The sequence below is a fragment of the Pecten maximus genome, chromosome 10 (genome assembly GCF_902652985.1).
Source record: "Pecten maximus chromosome 10, xPecMax1.1, whole genome shotgun sequence".
Taxonomy (NCBI): domain Eukaryota; kingdom Metazoa; phylum Mollusca; class Bivalvia; order Pectinida; family Pectinidae; genus Pecten; species Pecten maximus.
In genome coordinates, this window is record NC_047024.1 from 38,074,123 (window position 1) to 38,094,814 (window position 20,692).

Here is a 20,692-nt window from a genome sequence, read left to right on the forward strand (position 1 = left end):
GATAGTAGTAGTAGCAAAAAGACAGATACATGTAGTAGTAGCAGAGACACAGATAACAGTAGCCGAGACAGATACTAGTAGCAGAGACACAGATAGTAGTAGCAGAGACAGATAATAGTAGCAGAGACACAGATAGTAGTAGCAGAGACACAGATAATAGTAGCAGAGACACAGATAGTAGTAGCAGAGACACAGATAATAGTAGCAGAGACACAGATAGTAGTAGAAGAGACACAGATAGTAGTAGCAGAGACACAGATAGTAGTGGCAGACACAGATAGTAGTAGTAGCATAAGACAGGTAGTAGAAGAGACAAGGATAGTAGTAGCAGATACACAGATAGTAGTGGCAGAGACAGATAATAGTAACAGAGACACAGATAGTAGTAGAAGAGACACAGATAGTAGTAGCAGAGACACAGATAGTAGTGGCAGACACAGATAGTAGTAGTAGCATAAGACACAGGTAGTAGTAGAAGAGACAAGGATAGTAGTAGCAGATACACAGATAGTAGTGGCAGAGACAGATAGTAGTGGCAGAGACAGATAATAGTAGCAGAGACACAGATAGTAGTGGCAGAGACAGATAATAGTAGCAGAGACACAGATAGTAGTAGAAGAGACAAGGATAGTAGTAGCAGAGACACAGATAGTAGTGGCAGAGACAGACAATAGTGGCAGACACAGATAGTAGTGGCAGAGACAGATAGTAGTAGTAGCAAAAAGACAGATACATGTAGTAGTAGCAGAGACACAGATAACAGTAGCAGAGACAGATAATAGTAGCAGAGACACAGATAGTAGTGGCAGAGACAGATAATAGTAGCAGAGACACAGATAGTAGTAGAAGAGACAAGGATATAAGTAGCAGAGACACAGATAGTAGTGGCAGAGACAGATAGTAGTAGTAGCATAAAGACACAGGTAGTAGTAGAAGAGACAAGGATAGTAGTAGCAGATACACAGATAGTAGTGGCAGAGACAGACAATAGTGGCAGAGACAAGGATAACAGTAGCAGACACAGATAGTAGTGGCAGACAGATAGTAGTAGTAGCATAAAGACACAGGTAGTAGTAGAAGATACAAGGATAGTAGTAGCAGATACACAGATAGTGGCAGAGACAGATAATAGTGGCAGAGACAAGGATAATAGTAGCAGACAGATAGTGGCAGACAGATAATAGTAGCAGAGACACAGATAACAGTAGCAGAAACACAGATAGTAGTGACAGACAGACAATAGTGGCAGAGACAAGGATAATAGTAGCAGACACAGATAGTAGTGGCAGAGACAGATAATAGTAGCAGAGACACATATAGTAGTAGAAGAGACACATGTAGTAGTAGAAGAGACAAGGATAGTAGTAGCAGAGACAAGGATAATAGTAGCAGACAGATAGTAGTAGAGACAGATAGTAGTAGCAGAGACACATAGTGACAGACAGACAATAGTGGCAGACAGATAGTAGTAGTAGCATAAAGACACAGGTAGTAGTAGAAGAGACAAGGATAGTAGTGGCAGAGACAGAAAATAGTAGCAGACACATATAGTAGTAGAAGAGACACAGGTAGTAGTAGCAGAGACACAGATAATTAAAATACTTTGATAAAAAAATTGTTCTGCATAAAATGTATCGTTATATTGAAAAGACATGCATGGCCACTATGTATGTCATATTTACGTCGCTGTGTATTGTGATAACGTCAGAAAAGGACAACCTTGTGACAACCAACGTGCGACGTTACTGCTGCCCTGCAGGTAGGGCGTAAGAATTGTACCTGCTGCCCCCATTGCATGATCGTAAGAGGCGACTAAATTTGGGATCTTATCTTTTCTCTTCTTTCTTAACAACTTTCTTCTTCCTAATGTCTCCCTTGACAATGCCTCACTTTTGGACTTTAGTTGAGCGTTCGCCGGCTGTGAAGAAGGTTTTGGGTTCTGTCCCCTAGCCGAGACATACCAGAGTCTTAAAAAAATGGTAGTTGCTACTCCTGCTTAGCGCTCAGCATATTTGGAGTGGGTCGACTGGTTGGCCCGTTGTCAGTATAATGTGACCGGGTGGGGTGTGCTGCTGGATGTCTGCGGCAGTATGCTTCAGTGAGATAGCACTTTAAATCGGCAAAAGTTCCGGCCTATCACAAGGAGACCTTACACGAACATACCGCAGCCTCCCAAAACACACATACGCACTCACCACACGCATACATGTCGCACGCATGGGAGGTTGTCCTTAAATGACCTTAGACGTTAATAGGACGTTAAACAAAATAAACCAAACCAAACCAAACCAAACCAAACCAATACACGTGACCCATAGCATGAACAATGACCGTAAAGTGTCTTGCCCAAGAACGACGGCAAAGACTGGTCCGGGTTTTTTTCACCTTCCCGAGAGAGACAACCCGACACAGATAGAGTGTCGACTTTTCAATTCACGTGATTTCGTTATTATTGAGTTTTAAAGACGTGACCTACTTAACTTTCAATTTAATCTGGCGTGGTTTTTCTCAGCTTTGCCCAACGTAGCTTATTGAATTTTTTTGTCGTGAACATGAAGGCTTATGGTTAGTTTCTTGATAGGTTTATGATAAGAACTGGATAGTTCAGTGCCTGTTAGAGACAAATATACGACCTGTGGCCAGTGTCCGGAAGTGTTCAGGGTGATTACGCCGTAAAATAGTCAGTGTGTAATATGAAATCATATCTGTTCTAAACAAATGTCTTCTTCCTTATGTCTCCCTTGAAAACATGCCTTTGCCCTTTAATTGTGCGTTCGCGACTGTAATGAATGCTTAAGCTTCTGTCTGCTGGCCAATACATACCAGTCTGTATAAAATTGTTGCTGCTGCTTCTGCTTAGCATTAAGTATCTTACGGAGTTGGACGACTTGTTTCCCCGCTGGCAGTTTAACGTGACCAGGTGAGGTGTTCTGCTGGATGCCTACGGCAGTATGCTTCAGTGAGGTAGCACTATCAAGTTTACATAAGTTGCGCTCCATTACAAGGAGGCAAATCGGAACATATCGTAGCCTTCAAAAACACATAAACAATACGCAAACAGCTCGCACACAGGAGAAGCCGTCCTTAAATAGATGTTGATATTACGTTTTACAATACAAAAAAAACATACCTACTTTCCGAGAGTCGAATTGCTATATCTCAACTCTCTGGGTAAGATTCTTACCTGCGAAATAATCATGTTTGATAACATGTTTGATAACTGCAAAAATATTCACCGACTGGAAATTTAAACTCATTTAAATGTCTTCCATAAAATCGGTGCGATTTTAATTCCTTGGTGATGGAAACGACGGAAAAGACAAAAAAATCAGCGGTCATTGTAGTCAGTTGACCCAACAGAGAAGTATTGTTGTATCAACCTTTCAACCTCCATGATCATATTGTTTTCTGCAAAATAAAGAAACATTGCAATCTATTAATACCCCTACATGTATACTTTACATTGTATCGTCGGCAGCAAGATGACAAAACCCAGACTTTTTGGCACAGCTGCTCTAGATGACTGCTTGATTGTATGGAGCCTGTAAGGTGTTCGTCGAATCCAGATGTAGCAAAACACATGATATCCTTAAACGTGACGTTATTGTTGTTTACGGTACAGACAGGAACATTCGGATACAGTACGTAGCACCTTCAGTAGTGACTCTACAGGAATTATTAAGTGTTCACCATATTCAAACCCTGATGTTTTTCTTATGTCAGTGCTATAAAAGTCATAAGTTCTGTTGAACCAAGCTGTTCCTGGTGACCTTTGGAAATTAGCTTGGGGACTTGATAAGAGTATTGATATAATGTTACCAAATAAAACTACACTAGACTATCCTACTGATAACTACAATGTTTCAGCATTTCGAAAACCAAGTACCAACAGGGGAGTAGAATGCTGTATTGTATGAGACAAATAAGTTACACTTGCTCTTGCGGAGACGTTAAATATCTTACAGTAAAACATTTCTAAAAGTCTGCGTGCGAACACACACAAAAAGCAAAACAATTCTCCGGGTGCATCCAATTTATTGGTCAGTTGGAAACGAAAACGATCAAAAAGTTACGATAGGAAATAGTGCCTAATTAATTTACCTCATTTACCAGGATCTTCGATTGGAATATATTACCGATGAGCATAAACTTCGATTCGATCATGTCTAGTACTCGAGAATATAATATACAAACCGGCGGTCAAAACACGAACGAACATATTTTCGTACCAGTCACGTTACAATTATCAAGCAATATGTGGATAATATTCAGAAATGACCACTAGTTTATATATATATAATACATTTCCCTAGTCTACAAACATATCTTTCCTTTTGGTATTGAAAGTTCAGTGTCCTCTACTTTCTTTTATTAAATAACTTAACTATTTTGCAGATCTTAGTGATTCTCGTTTTCATGTTTCGGTGAAAGAAATTTTATGATCGACCTCAAATGCATTTAATTTCAAGGAGTGTACGAAGTGCACTTTGAGACATTAGCACCTTTCGACAAAAATGAGGGTTAGATACAGTAGTGCCGGTGAAAAAATAAACTATAGCAAACAGCTGTTGCGTCAATTAGAACTCGTCTGTGATGCCAATGGCTTGAAATGTTGATATCTTGGAGGGGGATTAAATAGGTCAAAACAAATGTCAAAATCTAGACGGAGAGGTGCAAATAGCCCAATTATTCGATTTATTTCTAATTTTCACTTTTTACAAAAGAACGTCAATTATTCTTAACTATGTCGTTATTTAAACGAATTAGAGTCGGGCATATAAATTACGTCAAACCTGTGGGACAGGTTCATCAACAGTGTCTACCAGCAGCAACATCACAGGATTGAACAAAAAAATATCAGTACTTTTCAATATAAATTGCAAATATATACGAAATTTCGCAGATAACATGTTCCAAGGGATGCAACTCAAATTAACTCATTGAAATTAACTGCCAGGCTGATTTGAGCTTTATGTGATTTTAAGTTCAAAGTGAACGACAGCCTTTACTTTATCCAATGTGTAATTAGCCGCATATGTACATTATATATCTACATTGGAGGGTTTTTAAACTCGAAAGAAATATTACTCTAGAAATGACAACCTCTGATAACAACGAGATCTAAATATAACAGAAATTAATCAATACAACGAATAGTTTGGGTTATTCCCCTTCCGCCAACAACTACTTTAAGCACACCTTAAAAAAAGAAATATGCTTAATCGACAAACTTCATACTTAAGCATTCAAGAAAATAGAAAGTACGAAAATGAATAATAACTATAATTAAATATTTCAAATCACATCTTTCCGGTGAAAATCCTCAGTTATTCAGAGACTGAATAGTCTGTAGTTCAAATCATTCTAGGGAGTGCATGATTATTAACTGGCTCAAAACGAGAAGAAACGACACGCAACAACTAATATCAATGAAAAAAGTTTTTTCAGGAGATGACAGGGCGTTAAGACAACCATTTGGTCCTATATAATCAGACTGTCTTGATAGGACGTTAAGACTACGTTAGGGTCATGTATTATCAGGCTTTGTTGATAGGATGTTCAAACTTCCGTTTGGTCCTATAAAACCCACATACGCACTTACCACAGGCATGTATATCGTACGCACGGGAGTCCGTCATTACATGACATGAACTGTTGATAGGACGTTAAACAAATAAAACCAAACCAAAGAAAGTATAACCAGATTGTGTTGATAGGATGTTAAGACAACCGTTTGGTCCTGTATAATCAGACTGTTGATAGGACGTTCAGACTACCGTTTGGTCCGGTATAATCAGACTGTGTTGAGAGAACGTTCAGACTACCGAGTGGTCCTGTATAATCAGACTGTGTTAATAGGACGTTTAGATTACTGTTTGGTCCTGTATAATCAGACTGTGTTGAGAGAACGTTCAGACTACCGTTTGGTCCTGTATAATCAGACTGTGTTAATAGGACGTTCAGACTACTTTGAGTCCTGTATAATCAGACTGTATTTATAGGACGTTAAGACTACCGTTTGGTCCGGTATAATCAGACTGTGTTGAGAGAACGTTCAGACTACCGTTTGGTCCTGTATAATCAGACTGTGTTAATAGGACGTTCAGACTACTTTGAGTCCTGTATAATCAGACTGTATTTATAGGACGTTAAGACTACCGTTTGGTCCGGTATAATCAGACTGTGTTGATAGGACGTTCAGACTACTGTTTGGTCCAGTATAATCAGACTGTGTTAATAGGACGTTTTGACTACCGTTTGGTCCTGTATAATCAGACTGTGTTGATAGGACGTTCAGACTACTGTTTGGTCCAGTATAATCAGACTGTGTTAATATGACGTTTTGACTACCGTTTGGTCAGGTATAACCATATCTAAGGACGTTAAACAATACAAAATCAAACCTACTGTTTGTTTTCCTTTGCTTTTAGGTGTTAAACGTCCTCTCAACTGCAAGGGTCATTATCAGGACTGGTGTCAAAATGAGACACCTAGATTAGGAAGTGAGGAAAGAGAGGAAGGGTTTAAGATCACAAGTGTTCCGATGGGGGTGGCAGGATATCCATTTTGGTCTTTTCAGTATCTCTTAGATAGAAGACATACTAATATTCCCGATTCTTCGTGCAATATAATTAAAATCTAGATGGTCATTCTCACTACGTTACACGAACATCAAATTACTTATCATTCAAGTGAATTCCGTATGTCCAAAATAGCATGACTAGAGTGCATGGTTTGCAGAATCTGACAATTTCTTTCATAGGGAACCAACCAATTGAAAAAATAAACTTTTGAAACATCCCCTGTGTATAGAAAGTTGAGCCTGGGATAAAATGTCTGGCAGCCACTGATTGGCCAGTATGCTATGTAACAACATACAGTCAAACCTGTCATATGTGACCTTCCAAGGGAGTCGATAAAAAAGGTCACATATGACAGATGGTCTCTTAATCCAGGTTCATAGAAAATGAAATGTGACGAATGGGTGGGATCGATGACATCGAAAAATTGTCAGTTAGACATGAAAGTGAAATATTGAGGTAATCCTGATATTACCCCTTATGCGAAGTTGTTAGGTGTTCATGTAATGCAGTGAGCATCTCCATTTTTTGTAGCGGAACTGAACTGGGGTCGATCGTCGGCAACCAGGTATCTCAATTGGTAGATCATCAGGCTAGTGTTTGGAGGTCCCGGGTTCGAAGCCCGGTCTGACCGTGCATTTTTCCTCTCCTTTTACATATGGCGTATAACAAAAATACCCACGGAGGTGGTATAGGGTCTCGTGTGTGTCTTCGGGGTCGAAGACTTTGTTGAAGGAGGGAGGAATGTAGCGGAACTGGACTTTCTTTCCTGGTCTCTGTTGGAGAGCCACAAGACGAAGATAAGGAGTTTTCCAGTGCTTCAAGAACATCTGAAATGCTGCGCGTATCACACTGAAATTGTAGAGACAGATCACTTAGGGCCCCAAGAATATCCTGAATGAAGTACATATAGTGGAGCAGTTTTTGGTTCTTCAGATGTTTCAATATGTTCTTTGCCTGACCTTGAACATCTGCACTTCCCTTCCCTCCTCAACAATGTCTTCAAAATGTGTAGAATTTCGAGTGCTCTGCTGTGTGGCATCCAGCGAGTACGCTCAAGGTTTGCTGGTCTGAGCATTTTGACTTCCATAGCTTCAGTCACCCTTTTTAATTCACGTAGGGCCATTGCGGAATAGTGCTAGTGCTTGTCTTGTGGAGATGCATGAGGGCTGACTTTTATATCAGCTAACAGATCTGCATTTCTGCTCTAGCTCTAACCAAGATGCAATAAGCTATTCCTTCCATCCATCCACACCTGCCATTGCCTTCTATATACCCGCTAGAACACTGACTGCATGTGCATGTTCAACAGCTTTCATATTTACATACAAACACTGAGGAGCCCCTTGCGCCATCTGAAAAAGACATAAGGCACGTGTGTCATTAAATAATCACAAAGTAACATGAATCTTTAGAACTGTGCCAACAAAGTCAGCACAATATGTCAAATGATTGTCACTGACAGTAACAATCGTTTACCATTTTGTGCTAATATAGAATGCCCCCAGAAGATGACAAGAAAACATCAATTAAAATCGGTCAGTTACCCCATGACGGCGAACAAAGCCTTAGTAAGCCAAGTCAATAGTTATAAAAGTTTGAAGGTGTCAAAGGTAAGTTATGCAATCTAGGTCAATCTACTTGTTTTTACACTTTAATGAGCTTAAAGTAAGTTACTAGTCTAGCATACACCAGTTCATTTTTACACCCTGGCGTTCTTCAAAAGTTCGAGGGATGCACTTATCAGGTCCTTATAGATGGATTCAATGAATCTGAAAAGAAGGATTTGTGATCAGATTGTAGTATTATTAGCTCACCTGCCCGAAGGGCAAGTGAGCTTATGCCGTGGCGCGGCGTCCGTCGTCCGTCCGTCGTCCGTCCGGCCGTCCGGCCGTCCGTCCGGCGTCAACTTTCCATTCAAGCAACTTCTTCTCAATAACCAAAAGGTCTAGAGACCTAATATTGGGCCTGTAGCATGCTGGGGTGAAGGGCTACCAAGTTTGTTCAAATGAATGACCTTGACCTTCATTCAAGGTCACAGGAGTCAAAAAGGCTAAAATCTTCAAACGACTTCTTCTCAACAACCAACAGTCCCAGGGAGTTGATATTGGGTCTGTAGCATGCTGGGGTAAAGGGCTACCAAGTTTGTTCAAATGAATGACCTTGACTTTCATTCAAGGTCACAGGAGTCAAAAAGGCTAAAAAAAAATTAGACGACTTCTTCTAAATAGCCAAAAGACCCAGGGACTTGATATTGGGTCTGTAGCATGCTGGGGTGAAGGGCTACCAAGTTTGTTCAAATGAATGACCTTGACCTTCATTCAAGGTCACAGGAGTCAAAAAGGCTAAAATCTTTAAACGACTTCTTCTCAATAACCAAGAGTCCCAGGGACTTGATATTGGGTCTGTAGCATGCTGGGGTGAAGGGCTACCAAGTTTGTTCAAATGAATGACCTTGACTTTCATTCAAGGTCACAGGAGTCAAAAAGGCTAAAATCTTTAAACGACTTCTTCTCAATAACCAAGAGTCCCAGGGAGTTGATATTGGGTCTGTAGCATGCTCGGGTGAAGGGCTACCAAGTTTGTTCAAATGAATGACCTTGACTTTCATTCAAGGTCACAGGGGTCAAAAAGGCTAAAATCTTTAAACGACTTCTTCTCAATAACCAAGAGTTCCAGGGAGTTGATATTGGGTCTGTAGCATGCTGGGGTGAAGGGCTACCAAGTTTGTTCAAATGAATGACCTTGACCGTCATTCAAGGTCACAGGAGTCAAAAAGGCTAAAATCTTTAAACGACTTCTTCTCAATAACCAAGAGTCCCAGAGGCCTAATATTTGGCCTGTAGCATGCTGGGGTGAAGGGCTCCCAAGTTTGTTCAAATGAATGACCTTGACTTTCATTCAAGGTCACAGGAGTCAAAAAGGCTAAAATCTTTAAACGACTTCTTCTCAATAACCAAGAGTCCTAGAGACCTAATATTTGGCCTGTAGCATGCTGGGGTGAAGGGCTCCCAAGTTTGTTCAAATGAATGACCTTGACTTTCATTCAAGGTCACAGGAGTCAAAAAGGCTAAAATCTTTTAAACGACTTCTTCTCAATAACCAAGAGTCTCAGGGAGTTGATATTGGGTCTGTAGCATGCTCGGGTGAAGGGCTACCAAGTTTGTTCAAATGAATGACCTTGACTTTCATTCAAGGTCACAGGGGTCAAAAAGGCTAAAATCTTTAAACGACTTCTTCTCAATAACCAAGAGTCCCAGGGAGTTGATATTGGGTCTGTAGCATGCTGGGGTGAAGGGCTACCAAGTTTGTTCAAATGAATGACCTTGACCGTCATTCAAGGTCACAGGAGTCAAAAAGGCTAAAATCTTTAAACGACTTCTTCTCAATAACCAAGAGTCCCAGAGGCCTAATATTTGGCCTGTAGCATGCTGGGGTGAAGGGCTCCCAAGTTTGTTCAAATGAATGACCTTGACTTTCATTCAAGGTCACAGGAGTCAAAAAGGCTAAAATCTTTAAACGACTTCTTCTCAATAACCAAGAGTCCCAGAGACCTAATATTTGGCCTGTAGCATGCTGGGGCGAAGGGCTCCCAAGTTTGTTCAAATGAATGACCTTGACTTTCATTCAAGGTCACAGGAGTCAAAAAGGCTAAAATCTTTTAAACGACTTCTTCTCAATAACCAAGAGTCTCAGGGAGTTGATATTGGGTCTGTAGCATGCTGGGGTAAAGGGCTACCAAGTTTGTTCAAATGAATGACCTTGACCTTCATTCAAGGTCACAGGGGTCAAAAAGGCTAAAATCTTTAAACAACTTCTTCTCAATAACCAAGAGTCCTAGGGAGTTGATATTGGGTCTGTAGCATGCTGGGGTGAAGGGCTACCAAGTTTGTTCAAATGAATGACCTTGACCTTCATTCAAGGTCACGTCGATCAAGTATGCTTAAATCTTTAAATGACTTTTAGTGAAAAGCCAAAGTGCAGAGAGACATTATATTGGTCCTGTAGCATGCTTTCAAATAACTGCAGGATCCATATATGAAAAGATCACTGCATTGCAGGTGAGCGATTTGGGCCCATTGGGCCCTTGTAATCTTATTTGGTTTGATAGATCATAGCATGTATTGCTTTAGTACTCAGTGACACTTCACTGCCTTCTTATCATGCCTTTATATATTTATCTAATTAATTTTTTTTTTCAGAAAAAAACCCATTATCAACAAAAGATCGATCCCAGGCCAGGCCTGGTCCATGCATTGACAAGTGTATTAATTGTTTTGTGAAATCCTGAATTGTGTATAAATTTAAAATCGTTAAAATAAAATTTGCTTTAACTTACACATGTGTTGACTTTAATAACTTCGGCATTGTCACTCATGTAACTTTAAAAAAAGCTGCAGGTCAAGAACTGATGGGTAGAGGGTGAAGGGAAGTTTGTTTCTCTTTCATAAGTTGAATTGTTCCTTTTTTTAAAGCATTGCATGAGAAACATAGTTTTCATGACATTTGATCGATTCTACACGAAATGTTGGATAGCCAGTTATAAATGGATAAGTTCTGTCGTCTTAATAAAGTTCGTATATTTTATTAAAACATTTCCCCCTTTGTTTCATCGAAACGTAACCATTCAAAAACCTTTAACCGTTTTGGGAGAAATTCCCTCTTCCTTTTAAGTTTGTAATTCTTTTAATTGGTTTCTTTCTGATTAGGGGGGGGGGAGCACTTTGAACCCATGACACATATTCTATGGGACATCTCTGTTCATACTCTGTAGGTAAGCCCACTATAACATCTAGGGGACATAACAATTTCCGACCAGAATCGGACTATATTATGTACTACCATGTCTTGTTGCTCTGTACGCAATCCTCACATAAGTGATCACCCCAGTCATAACTGTTTTCGTTGATTTCTACTAGTTCGTCGGACTGAGGTATGTAAGGAGCTGTTTTAGTTTTATCTATCCCTTACTTCTCACAAATAGCCTTGAACAGGTCAGATTAAAACTCACGACCTTGATCTGTGTTTACTGACAGGTGCACCATATCTGCATACAAACTCTGTGACTGTTTGAGCAGTGTGATCTACTACAGCGTATGCTTCCGCCCATTTAGATAAATAATCCCCAACTACTACGATATAGTCGTTTCCATTCTCTGTAGTTGCAGTCCACCTAGGATGTCTAGAGCTATCGCTCTAAGGGAGCCCCCACTGGCACTGAAGGGACAGAGGAGTTCGACCTGTTGTGGGACTTCCTGCGGGCATATGAATCACAGGTATTACACCATTTTTTACACCATCTACAAGACCGGGCCAATACAACCGTTTCTGAATGAGATCAATCTTTTTATCACGACCAAGATGACCTGAAGTTCTGGAATTATAGAAGTAACACAGGATTTCCTCTCTAATACATGACTGTATGAGCCACAACTTGCTTAATTTTTCTGCCTCACAAGGTTGTCAATCCTATTTCACACAATATTACCTGTTCATCCAGGGCAGGTACATGTAATTCCCACATATGATACAATTACTTTAAGTCTGAGGGAAAACCTGGAACAACTGCTTTATGGGGTTTATCTTCATATCCATCCTTAAGCAGTTGAAATTCCCCTAATATTGCATCCTCCCTTTCCCAAGCCTTGATTTGCTCATGACCCCATGTCTGTAACCAGTTTGTTAACACTCTTTCACTTTCTATTTTAGGTACCCCTTGGGAGTTAACTGGACTAACTGGAAGTTCTCCCACAGACTGACTGGAATCATTTGATCGACTGTCTGTAGGGGAACATACTGAATCAAGAGAGATAACTCTCGTGCTGGATACAGCTGGACTTAATTGCCTATAGCTTTGACATTTAACCCTTGATTCTGAACATCGTGGATAACGAGACAGGCTGTCAGCATTACCATGTTTACTGCCTGGCCTGTGCTTCACCTCCTTATCATACATATCTAGGACTATTAACCGCTCGGCGAGTACACCTTCAGAGTTCCTAAAATTTATCAGCCATATTAAAGACGCATGGTACATTTTTAGCAGAAATGGTATACCCCACAGAAAATGCTTGAAAAACTTGACAAATATAACAACAGCCAGAAGCTACCTATGAATGGTACAGTAGTTTGTTTGAGATTTGTTCAGTGTCTCACTGAGAAAATTCGCTCCTCCCCTTCCTGTATCTGGGAGAGCACAGCCCCTACACCTGTGGCGCTAGCCTCCGTATCCAGAACAAACTTTCCTGTATCTGTGGGATACCAAAGGATAGGAGCACAAATCAGGAGAATTTTAATTATTTTAAAAGAACTGTCGCACTCTGGATCCCAAAATAATTTCTTATTTTTTCTAGACAAACTAGTGAGGGATGAAGCGATAGTTTAAAAGTTTGGTATACATATCCTATAGTATCCTGCTAATCCTAGGAAGCTTGTGACCTCTCCAACATTTGTAGGTGTAGGCCAATCACGTACAGCCTTGACCCTGCTAGGATCGCAGCTTTTTCTCTCAGCCGAAATCACATGCCCTAGATAAGAAACTTTGGTTTTAAATTGACATTGACATTTCTTAGGTTTGAGTGTAAGGTTGGCTTCCCTCATATACTGAAGAACTTCCCTAAGGTTGTTTAGGGCTGCCTCAAATGTATGACCAAACACTATAAACCCATCTAAATAGCACAAATACCTAGTCAAGCACCAACTGCATTAGTCTAGATAATGTAGCAGGGACATTACACAGTCCAAAGTGCATAACACTGAACTCATACAGCCCCTTATGGGTTCTAAATGCTGTTTTCTCTCTGTCTGACGGTTTCATTCTACATTGCCAATAACCACTAGCGAGGTGGAGAGTACTGAACCACTTAGCCCTAACTAATGTATCCTTGGCAAAAGGAGCACATCCTTCTTTGTGACCCAATTTAACTTTCGATAGTCAAACAGAAGCGGACAGAACCGTCCTTTTTAGACACTAATACAACAGCAGCTGCCCATGGGCTATTTTTTGGCTGAATGACACCATCACCGACTATTTGGTCTAACTCTTCTCCACAACAACTTTTTGAGCTGGTGAGATCCGTCTAGCGGATATTTTAATGAGAGGTACATCCCCAGTGTGAATACACTGTTCAACTACTTTAGTTTGACAATTTTTTCACTTTTGGACTTTGAAAAATATCTTCGTTCTCAACTACCAGATCTGTAGCTCTGCTTTTCTCGGACGGAGACAGTTCTGGTGAAAACCTATCTACCAATGGTTTTAATGATCAGGTAGGGACCTAGGGTCCATGTCTATTGATTGAACCTCGCCCACAGGCGATAACTCTCCCACAATTGTGTTATGTTGTAATTCCTAATGCCTTGGGAGGTGGGGTTCAATACCGATAGGTTAATCTCTTCCCGCGTGGCATCTACTAAAACCTTGACCATCATTAACCCATGATAAGCTATGTGTGAATTGGGTTCTACAAATCCTCTGTTCGATGAAGAGCCCATTTACATGAACCTTAATGTGATATTTTGAGTTAGCCGGCATAGAGATTGTGATACACACCCTTACGCGGTAAGAATTGTACCTGCTGCCCCCATTGCATGATCGTAAGAGGCGACTAAACTTGGGATCTTATCTTTTCTCTTCTTTCTGAACAACTTTCTTCTTCCTAATGTCTCCCTTGACAATGCCTCACTTTTGGCCTTTAGTTGAGCGTTCGCCGCTGTGAGGAAGGTTTTGGGCTCTGTCCCCTAACCGAGACATACCAGAGTCTTTAAAAATGGTAGTTGCTACTCCTGCTTAGCGCTCAGCATATTTGGAGTGGGACGACTGGTTGGCCCGTTGTCAGTATAATGTGACCGGGTGGGGTGTGCTGCTGGGTGTCTTCGGCAGTATGCTTCAGTGAGATAGCACTTTAAATCGGCAAAAGTTCCGGCCTATCACAAGGAGACTTAACACGAACATACCGCAGCCTCCCAAAACACACATACGCACTCACCACACGCATACATGTCGCACGCACGGGAGGCCGTCCTTAAATGACCTTAGATGTTAATAGGACGTTAAACAAAATAAACCAAACCAAACGCGGACACACCCATTGTACCCTTTAGTAGCTAGGTTGACACACTGATCCTCTAACCTAAAATTAATTTCACCTCCATGTTCATTTAGGAAATCTACACCTAATACTCATGACAACTGGTCTAACCTAGCCGCTATAGCCTCCTGGTCATAAACCAACTTTCCTACCTGAATCCTAAAATTAACATTACTAGCAACTGCTAATTTGTCACCTGAGACCGGGAATAGCACAATACCACTACTTTTTAACTCTGGCCTTCTATCAGTTGGGATATAATTTTATAGATCTTGAGTAACAATTGTTACTGCTGAACCAGAGTACACCAGATACCTTAAAGTTTTACCACACACTGAAGCATCTACAAAGAGACACCCTCTGACAATAACATTTAAGCTAACCTTCCTAAGCCCTTCTGATCCACTACCAGATGACTCCTGCTCATCCAGATTGGTATGATCACCGACCAAACATTCGGGCTCAAGCTTGACTGGAACTAGTGTTTTGGTTCCTTTAATGTCAGAACATACGGACCCTGCCACAAAATGCCGACACCTATGACATCTGCTATCATTGTCACGATACTGATTTTGGCCTTGACATTTACTATGACCTTGACCTCTCCTGTTTCCTTTCCCTCTAACAGCATTAACTAGCTGCTTTCCAAGGGTTTCAAAACCTTCACACAACACAGTAGCTAGTTCACTATACTGCCTATTAATTGATGGACTAGTCTCCTGGACAACTTGTACATGGCCTTGATCGACCTTGTTTACATAAGCCCCTGGTTTCTTTTCAGGAGCTCGTAACACCTTGTTAAAAGCCTCAAACTCGATAGCAAGAGTGACAGCATGCATAAACTGATCAATCACATGGACCTGAGGAATCTGCCGACATACCAGGGAATGCAAAACCAGCAAACCGTCTTAGTTCCCGGCCATAAGTAACTAAACTCTCCATCTTGCTATGAGTCCTATGTTTCAGCTGACACCTATATCCTGTTTCTCTACCTAGAGGATCGAATTGTGCCGCTAACACATCTCGTAATCTCCGGTAATCCCCTATCTGAGCCAGGGTCAGAGTGCTGAGAACTTTTTGAGCGGGTCCCCTGAACCTCATGGCTAACTGTTGCGCCTTCTCATAATTTCCACCTCTGATTCCAAAGGGCCACTTGCTTAAAGTGTAAAATGTAGTCATTAAAGTAACCAGACCCATTAAAATGTTAGGGTTCTTTCTGCTTTCTATGTGCCTTAGTAAACTACCAGAGTTCCCATGATCCCTATATGAAGAAGATCCCGTACTAACATCATGAGGGGGTCTTTGAGCACCTAAGGAGGTACTAGCATACGGAGGTGGAGTGTGTGTAAAGACTTCTCTATTTCACTCGGTCCTGTGTATTCCTGTACCCTAGATTGCCTGTACTGTTGTGGGGATGTTTTCGGTACAAACATCCTATCACTTTTGGTATTCATGTATCTATCCCAGAATATATAAAGGCTGACCACCACAGCAACAACAACAACGCCCCCCCCCCCCCCCCCCCCCCCCTTCAGTACGACTGTGCGTCGACCGCATTGTCTACCCCACTAATAATGGACACGAGTATGGGCCGAGCCCCTGTGCATGTCTGATTTCCTGCGTACCTATGACTATCATTGTACATGTAGATCCCCTGTTCTACTGAGTTGGGACCATAGGTAGTACACAAATATCTCCCGGGATCCCATTTGTATCTGTACAAGTGGAACATGGAGGAGTTGTAATACTAGTAGTTATACATGTGGTAGTAGTGGGAACTGGCCACGTGTACAGTGCCCCCGCATCCATAACGGGTACACTTGAAATGTGTTTATCTGCCATCACTTCAACTCAGTTTTCACAAATTAATGTTATTATACCAAAATGTCAAAAATGCCCAACACGGGTTGCCAAGATCCTGGTCAGTACCGCACCAATGTAAAAGGAGCGGCTTTTTACCCCAAACCGACACCTTAAGATATTTATACCATGGCTCCTTTACCTTGGGTCCGTCAGGGTCTTACAGTCTGAGTCATAATTTGTAAGTGAAGTACGTCTGGCAAATAAACACAAACTCAAGAAACATAAAGTTCAGGTAGTTTTATTAAGACAGCACTATGAAAAATATAGACATATGGACAAATTATACAACTCTGTCACACACTCAAACACACACTCTGACAACATGACAGTAGGTTTTAGCAAACTAGCGGCTACATGGCCATACTCCTATGTAATAGATGACGTTATAATAAACCTACACAACTTGTTCCTTGTCTTAATACTGACAACTACATGACTGACTGGCAAACTATTCTATCCTCTATCCCCTAACATAATCATTTCTAGCAGTACCCTACATAATCTACCTACAACTATTCCTATCAGGGAAAGAGAGCCAAACCAGTCTTGTCAAGACTTTTATTTTGACTGACTAACAACACCGATGTACCTGCTTAAATAGATAACCGCAGCGATCCGCACGTGCAATATTCGTGCCAAATTATTCAAAACCTCCCGCTGCTATAACTAAGAGTTCCGAATGGTATAAACTTTTCCGGTGTAAGAACGCATTGATAAACCAGATTATGGTAAGCAGACGATAGACAAATCTACCTTATGATTTTCCTCAACGTTTACATTCGTAATGTCTCCCTTCGACAATGTCTCACATTTGGCCTTCAGGTGAGCGTTCGCCCCTTTGAGGAAGGCTTCCGGTTCCATGGCCGGATCATACCAGAGTCTTTAAATATGGTAGTTGCTACTCCTGCTTAACGCTCAGCATTTTGGGAGTGGGACGACTGGTTTGTCCGTTGTCGGTATAATGTGACCGGTTGGGGTGTCCTTGCTGGGTATCTCCGGCAGTATGCTTCAGTTAGGTAGCACAATAAATCGGCAAAAGTTTCGGATTATCACCAGGAGACTGAACCCGAACCTGCCGCAGCCTCCCAAAACACATGCACGCACTCACAACACGCATGGATGTCGCACGTACGAGAGGCCGTACTTAAATGATAGGACGTTAGACAAATAAACAAAATCCAAACCTGGAACTTTCAAACGTATCGACCAATCAGTGGCTATCAAACATTGGATTCGTAGCTTAATCTTTAATAAATGAGTAATTCTTTATAGTATGTTTTTCAATGGAACTATGTAGGGTATTTTTTTCTGACATAGCTATCTTACATAAGCAAAATCTAAATAATGGCGAGATATTAGAGATTATAAACATTCCCTTCGGGACATCTGGTCTTGTTCTCCGTATTCTTTTTGAACGGTCGCCATGCAAATCAAGCCTCCTAATGGCACACACACATGTATTTTGCACACAGGGGAGGCCTTCCTTAAATGACCTTGAAGTTGAACAAATCTCACAGTTAGGCTGTTGCTAATGCACTGTTTAGATGCATCCTTTCGATAGGAAGTACTGTTCTGAATGTTAAATGTGGTTTTGCCCGCTTGGGCAGATACAATCCATGATGGTGTTGATTAATTCAACTAGCTCAACACCAAAAGGGAAGTCAGGGCGTCATATCAATATGTTAACATCTCACACTCGACGTATTAGGACCCCATATAGTTATCACTGTCTTTCCACCAATTTTACTCCTGGCTATAACTTTGGTTTTTATTGACCGATTAACATGAAACTTGGTCAAGATTGTCAGTTTTTTCAATTGCATTCTAAGATAAGATTCCGCCTTTTCACTGATGAATGTTTTGTTATGACATGATGGAGCAAAAACTGACCGAAGGTCAAGGTCACTGGGTCCAAGGTCAAATTCTGTAGCTGCTGTCACTTCATTTTGTTGTGACACTTTGAAGCTATTTGGCTTTGACATTAACATAAGGGCAACCGATGTCAAGATAACAGTGTCAAAAGTTTATGACGTATCGTTTTACTGATTTCGTTATGACATTTTGAAGCAATGTTGGTCAGCATTAAACAAGTAGTCAAATGACTTGATTTTAGATTTATCTTTTCTTCTTCCTAAGTATGTCTCCATTGACAATGCCTCACTTTTGGCCTTTCGTTGGGCGTTCGCCCCTGTGGGGCCCACCAACCAATTGTTTTCCCATAGACTTTAGTGTTAACATTTTGGAGTATTTCATTCAAATTCTTGAATTCAATATGACAATTATGGTTTATAACAAAAGTTTAGGGTCTGATATAACACCTAATCAAAAAAAAAAGTTGGGACCTTCAGCTCAAATTTTCTCTAGGGTAGCCATATTGAAAATGGGTGAATTTCGCAGTAAAAATTCTCAAAAATCTTAAATGTTTACCTGTTTATTATTATTACCTGAATTTTTGGGAAAAAAATCAATCGGACTTACGAAATTTATATCAAAATTTCTTATTGATAGTTACCTATCAGGCTACATATCTATTTTCCCACTTCATAACATACTGGCCAATCAGTGGCTGCCAGACATTTTATCCTTGGCTCAACTTTCTATACACAGGGGCTGTTTCAAAAATATATTTTTTCAATTGGTTGGTTGTTCCCTGTATGGAAATGATTTGGGTTCCGTCCCATGGCCAAGACATACCAGGGTCTCTAAAAATGGTAAATGCTACTCCTGCTTAGCGCTCAGCATTTTGGGAGTGGGACGACTGCTTTGCCCGTTGTAAGTGAATGAGTGAGAATACTAAATCTGACCTTGACCTTGAACCTTTGGACTCTAAGACCCTGATCTTTGTTCAGTTGACTCAGAAGTTTACTGCTGAAGACACCCAGCAGGTCAAAGGTTCAAGGTCAAGGTCAGATTTAGTATTATCACTCATTTACATTTTGTATGGCATTATGAAGCAAAAATGGCCAGAATTATTGGATAAGTCAAATGATTAGAGTTCAGAGCAATTAGGGAAAGTGTCCTTCTAAAGTGTTTTGTTTCTTTGCTTAGAAACACACGGCTATGGGTTCTGTTCCCTTGCCTTGACATACCAGTCTTTGCAAATGGTAGTTGCTACTCTTGCTTAGTACTAAGCATTTTGGGAGTGAACGACTAGTTTATCCGTAATGTGACCGATGGGATGTCCAGCTTGGTGTCTTCGGAAGCATGGTTTAGTGAGGCAGTTCTATAATGTCGGCATCAGTTTTGCGCTATCATAAGGAGACAAACATAAATATACTGCAGCATCCCAAAAATACACACGAATACATAAATGACCTTAGTTGTTGATGGCACGTATAACAATACTAAAACAAACCAAAAGTGTAGAACAAATCATCTCGGTTCCAACCAACTCAGCTATCTTAGCCTCCTGACTAGATTTAAGGTCATTTGGTCTAAGGTTAAAGACAAAATCGATCTCCGACTACGACTCTGCGTCTTGATAAGGAGGTTTTTAAATAAAACTAACAAATGAAGAATGCACCAGCATTTACATTTCTGTTAGACCAGCGAATATGTAGATGGAAACAAAGAGTCATATCATAGTAAATATAAAATGTTCATTTTACTTTTTGAGATTGTTTTTGAAATTCAAATGTCCAACGTCGACCCCAGCTGTATAAGCAGGTGTTTTTTTACGATTGTTAGGGATATATTGCAACAAGGGGTCCTTGCTAACCTGCGCCCTGCAAGTAGGGCGTAAGAATTGTACCTGCTGCCCCATTGCACGATCGTAAGATGTGACTAAATTTGGGATCTTATCTTTTCTCTTCTTTCTTAACGACTTCCTTCTTCCTAATGTCTCCCTTAACAATGCCTCACTTTTGGTCTTCAGTTTAGCGTTCTCCCCTGTGAGGAAGTCTTTGGGCCTGATCGAGACATACCAGTATTTACAATTGGCAGTTGCTACTCCTGCTTAGCGCTCAGCATTTTGTGAGTGGGGCGACTGGTTGGCCAGTTGTCAGTATAATGTGACCTGTTGGGTGTCCTGTTGAGTGTCTTCGGCAGTATGCTTCAGTGAGGTAGCACTATAAATCGGCAAAAGTTCCGGCCTATCACAAGGAGACATAACACAAACATACCGCAGCCTCCCAAAACACACATACGCATATCGCGCAC